This window comes from Lycium ferocissimum, unplaced genomic scaffold, assembly GCF_029784015.1.
Source record: "Lycium ferocissimum isolate CSIRO_LF1 unplaced genomic scaffold, AGI_CSIRO_Lferr_CH_V1 ctg51, whole genome shotgun sequence".
In the NCBI taxonomy this organism is placed as follows: domain Eukaryota; kingdom Viridiplantae; phylum Streptophyta; class Magnoliopsida; order Solanales; family Solanaceae; genus Lycium; species Lycium ferocissimum.
Window position 1 is genome coordinate 344,338 of NW_026725865.1, and position 6,000 is coordinate 350,337.

Here is a 6,000-nt window from a genome sequence, read left to right on the forward strand (position 1 = left end):
TATTTCAAATCGATTCGTAAAACTCTTTAGATTGGGAAAAAAATCCTACTTGAATATGTGGAGAAAATGTTTGGGTTAAAAACATGACCAAATCCGTTACACTCCAAAGTCCACCTCCCGAACCTATGAGCACCAAACCCGCATCGTTTATCCAAAAGGAATCAAACATTTTTCACTTAAAGAGATCCAAAAAGTCATCACAAAATGAGTCCACGGGGGCAAAAGGGTCAAAAACCCTATAAGGCCCAAACGGGAGTTACATCGGTAGTTGGCGTGCGACGTGTGTGTAAATAGTAAACAACTCAGTCTCACATTACAACGAGATCACCATAAAAAAATATATTAGATCGAAATTTTCACTTAAAGTCAATGGGGGGAGATTGAAAAACCATTCATTTCAAGTAATCTTTTTTTTTTTTCAATCATTTGCTCATTTCATACCTAAAATATTGGATGCTTGTTACCCCCCAAACTATATCTCTCTTTAGATTAAAAAAATCCTCTTGAATATGTGGAAAAATTTTGGGAACCTGAGAGGCGTGTGGGAGATGTGATGTTCACATAACATGTCATATGAACGTTTCAGGAGCCTTTGAAGGTGATTTAATATGAGTTTAATATGAGTTCATGGGAGTTCTGTGAACGCTCAATAGTTTAAATATGAAACTTGCAAAACGGCGATAGTTTAAGAGTTTTTCAATCTATTCACTCTTTCCCATTTTATTCTCAATGACAATGGACAAGTTCTTGTAGCCCATAGATATTATTGTAGGTTCAATATCACAAGTTTTAAAGTAGTATAATTATGCAAATATTAGACTATTTAAAGTCATAATTTAAATAAAAAATCTTTATTTATCTTAGACTATTAATTTTTTCAAGTGTCATCCTACATATTGGCGAACATTCAATTGATTGTTTTGCTTGTAAAATTCAACTAACGATCTATCCAACATTTGGTTTACCAAATAGAAACTGTTCAATAATGTAATGTGTGTGTTCGCATGTGAGTGCGTGCGGCGTGTGTGTAAATAGTAAACAACATTAAATTCATGTCTCACATTACAACACATCATCATAAAACCATAGAACATATTAAAATTTTATTTAGATTTATTAGATCGAAATTTTCACTTAAACACTCAATCAACTAGACGATATGATTGCAAAACTTGTTACATTCACTTCAAGTACACATTCGGTATCTTTTACATCAATATTTGATTGAAACTCATCAATTTCCGTACTAAATCTCAAATTCTTTCAACATCGATTTGATTTGACTAAGAACCCTCCTGAATTTTCAATGTAGAGCATACATAATTACCTTGCTTTAATTTTCCAATGGACTAAGTTCGTGATTGTTTTGCTACAAAAAATTGATCTATAACGGATATATCGATTGAACATCGATCGATAACCGATCCAACGTATGGTTTACCAAATAGAAATGGTTCACCTCCAATTGAAAAATTGTAGTAACTCTATTTCAATTTTAAATGTAAAGCATACATAATTACCTTAAAGAAAAAAACCAATTAAAAATGTGGTATGTCTTACATTAAGAATTTGTTACATTCATTTAGATTTATTAGATCGAAAGTTTTACATTACCATTTCCAATTAGATAGTATGGTTGAACACCAATTTTTGAATGTAGCTCGTCAATGTCCTTATCCAAATATCTTCCAAGGTTTTCCATCTCTTGTGTCAGCTTCTCAAGACTTTCTGAATCAGTCCCCTCGAAATTTTTAACTGTAGAGCGTTCAAAATTATCTTCAATATCCTTTCCTTTTTCCTTGTCATCAGTTGTCTTCTTTTTCTTTTTGTTCGTCTTGTCATGTTTTTTGTGACCACAATTTCTTTCCATATTCATCCTATAACTGGAGGAGCGATCGATTGATTGTGTCTCCTGCAAAAATCGATCGATAACCGATCCAACATCTGGTTTACCAAATAGAAATGGTTCACCTCCAATTGAAAAAAATAATTATAGCAACTTCTATTCTACATGGAACTGAAAGATTTGTTGCTCTCGTACAAAGAGCTTTCTGTTTTTTGAGGAATGTGACCTCTTCAGAATGTTTATCTTTGATAAACTTCACTTACCAAACTATCACAATTTGATCATTTCAAACCTAAAAATTTGGATATTCTTATTACCCCCAACTATATTTCTCTTTAGATTAAAAAGTCCTACTTGAATATGTAGAAAAATGTTTGGGATAACTTACTGAGAGGCGAATGGGAGATGAAAATGTCATAAAATGAGTCCACGCTACACAAGGAGTTTGGTAGTTCAGGTATGAAACTAGCAAAATAGTAATAGTTTGGGGGAGCCTGGTAACTCATTTTTTTTAAACGTGTATTGCTACTTGGAACTTTTGGAGGAGCCTTTGGAGTGTGATGTTCACATTACATGTCATATCCCTCCATGGGTATTTGATTGTAGTTCATGGGAGTTCTGTGAACGTTCAATAGTTTAATGTGAAACTTGCAAAACGGCGATAGTTTAAGAGTTTTTTAATCTATTCACTCTTTCCCATTTTATTCTCAATGACAATGGACAAGTTATCGGGGGTCTATCGGAAATAGCCTCCCTGCCCGTCAAAAGGTAGGGGTAAGGTCTGCGTACACTACTCTACCCTCTCAGACCCCACATGGTGGGATTACACTGGGTATGTTGTTGTTGTTGTTGACAATGGACAAGTTCTTGTAGCCCATAGATATTATTGCAGGTTCAATATCACAAGTTTTTAAGTACTATAATTATGCAAATATTATAACATATTTAAAGTCATAATTTAAAAGAAATCTTTATTTATCTTAGACTATTAATTCTTTCAAGTGTCATCCTACATCTCAGCGAACGCTCAATTGATTGTTTTGCTTGTAAAATTCGACTGACGCTCTATCCAACATTTGGTTTACCAAATAGAAACGGTTCAATAATGTAATGTGTGTGTTCGCGTGTGAGTGCGTGCGGCGTGCGTGAAAATAGTAAACAACATTAAATTCATGTCTCACATTACAACACATCATCATAAAAAACATAGAACATATTAAAATTTTATTTAGATTTGATAGATCGAAATTTTCTTTTAAAGACTCAATCAACTAGACGGTATGATTGAAAAACTTGATACATTGATTTCAAGTACAAATTTGGTATATTTTACATCAATCTTTGAATGTAACTCATTGTTGGAAATTGGATTTTGGCCTCCCATGTGGGTCAACCCGAACGCATATCCAAATAAATAAGTATATAATGCGCTATATATATATATATATATATATATATTATTATATTATGTTAAAAAGGAAAACAATTGGGAAAAGACATAACTATTGGGACTCTTCCAGAATAGTTGTACCGCTTGAGAATTACAAAAGGGGTTTTGTGCACATGAAACAAATGCTAGTTCTTTTCCCAACCAACAGAAAAAAATCTCTCAACTCTCTTCTTCTTTGGAAGAATTTTTTAGGAAGATTCCTGAAGAAAAGTGAAAGCACTCTTCTACCTTTGTTCGTTGGAGCATCATTCTGAAAATTTTATTGTAGTTCGTCTTTGTATGTGATTACGCCGTCGACTAATGAAACAAATATATGGAGAATCCTAGGAGAACTATGTGTTCTTGTAGATTGTGTATGACTATTAAATCTCTTTCAAGTGTTGCTTTAACCAATAGTCTCTAAATTTTCAATGTAAAGCATACATAATTACCTTCAGTAGCATTTTCTTATCCCTTCTCCTTGATAGATTTTGTTTCTTTTTGTCCACTTTCTCATGTTTTTTATGATTATTAATTCTTTCAACTGTCATCCTACAGTTTGGAGAACACCCAGTTGATTGTTTTGCTAGCAAAAATCGATCCACGATCGATCCAACATCTAGTTTACCAAATAGAAACGGTTTGCCTCTAATTGAAATTGTAATAACTCCAATTTCAATGTTGATGAACATTCAGTTGATTGTTTGCTTTTAAAATTCTATCGACGAACGATCTAACATCTGATTTATCAAATCAAAATGGTTCTCCTCGAATTGAAAAAAATAATGTAATGTGTGCATACGCGGGCGTGCAGATGGCGTGCATGCGTGTAATTAATGAACAACATTAAATTCATGTCTTACATTACAACATAGCATCATAAAAAAAATAGAACATATTAAATTTTTATTTAGATTTATTAGATCGAAAGTTTTACTTAAAGACTCAACCAATTAGATGGTATGGTTGAAGAATTTGTCACATTCATTTCAGGTACATATTTAGTATCTTCTAAACCAATATTTGAATGTAGCTCGTCAATCACCTTATCCAAATATCTTCCAAGGTTTTCCATCTCTTGTATCAGCTTCTCAAGACTTTCTGAATCAATCCCTCAAAATCTTTCCATGTAGAGCATTCAAAATTATCTTCAATAGCCTTTTCTTTTTCCTTGTCATCAGTTGTCTTCTTTTTCTTTTTGTCCGTCTTGTCATGTTTTATGTGTCCACAAATTCTTTCCATATTCTTCCTATAACTTGAGGACCACTCGGTTGATTGTTTCTCCTGCAAAAATCGATTGACAATCGATCCAACGTCTGGTTTACCAAATAGAAATGGTTCACCTCCATCGAAAAAATAATTATAGCAATTTCTATTCCATAGAGAACTGAAAGATTTGTTGCTTTCTCGTATAAAGAGAATTCTTTTTTTTTTTTTTTTTTTTTTTTTTGGAGAATGTGACCTCCTCAGAACGTTTATCTTTGATAAACTTCACTTACCAAACTATCACCATTTGCTCATTTCATACCTAAAATATTGGATGTTCTTGTTACCCCTCCCCCCCAACTATATCTCTGTTTAGATTAAAAAATCCTACTTGAATATGTGGAAAAATGTTTGGGATAACTTGCTGAGAGGCACGTGGGAGATGAAAAGGTCTTAAAATTAGTCCACGCGCCTCAAGGAGTTCATGGTAGTTCAGGTATGAAACTAGCAAAATAGTAATAGTTTGGGGGAACCTGGTAAAACTCCATTTTTTTTTAACGTGTACTGCTACTTGGAACTCTTTGGAGGAGCCTTTTGAGTGTGATGTTCACATTGCATGTCATATCCCTCCATGGGTATTTAATATGAGTTCATGGTAGTTCAACATTCAATAGTTTAAATATGAAACTTGCAAAACGGCGATAGTTTAAGAGTTTTTTAATCTATTCACTCTTTCCCATTTTATTCTCAATGACAATGGACAAGTTCTTGTAGCCCATAGATATTATTGCAGGTTCAATATCACAAGTTTTAAAAGTAGTATAATTATGCAAATATTATAACATAGTTAAAGTCATAATTTTAAAGAAATCTTTATTTATCTTAGACTATTAATTCTTTCAAGTGTCATCCTTCATATCAGCGATCACTCAATTGATTGTTTTGCTTGTAAAATTCGACTGACGATCTATCTAACATTTGGTTTACCAAATAGAAACGGCTCAATAATGTAATGTGTGTGTTCGCGTGTGAGTGTGTGCAGCGTGCGTGAAAATAGTAAACAACATTAAATTCATGTCTCACATTACAACACATCATCATAAAAAACATAAAACATATTAAAATTTTATTTAGATTTATTAGATCGAAATTTTCACTTAAAGACTCAATCAACTAGACGGTATGATTGAAAAACTTGTTACATTGATTTCAAGTACAAATTCAGTATCTTTTACATCAATCTTTGTTTGTAATTCATCAATTTCCTTACTAAATCTCTTTCAACTTCATAGATTTGTTGCTTTAATTTCCCAAGAGACTCGGAACCAGTCGCCTGAATTTTCAGTGTAGAGCATACATAATTACCTTTAGTAGCATTTCCTTATCCCTTCTCATTGATAGATTTTGTTTCTTTTTGTCCATTTCTCATGTTTCTTATGACTATTAATTCTTTCAAGTGTCATCCTATAGTTTGGCGAACACTCAGTTGATTGTTTTGCCAGCAAAAATCTATCAACGA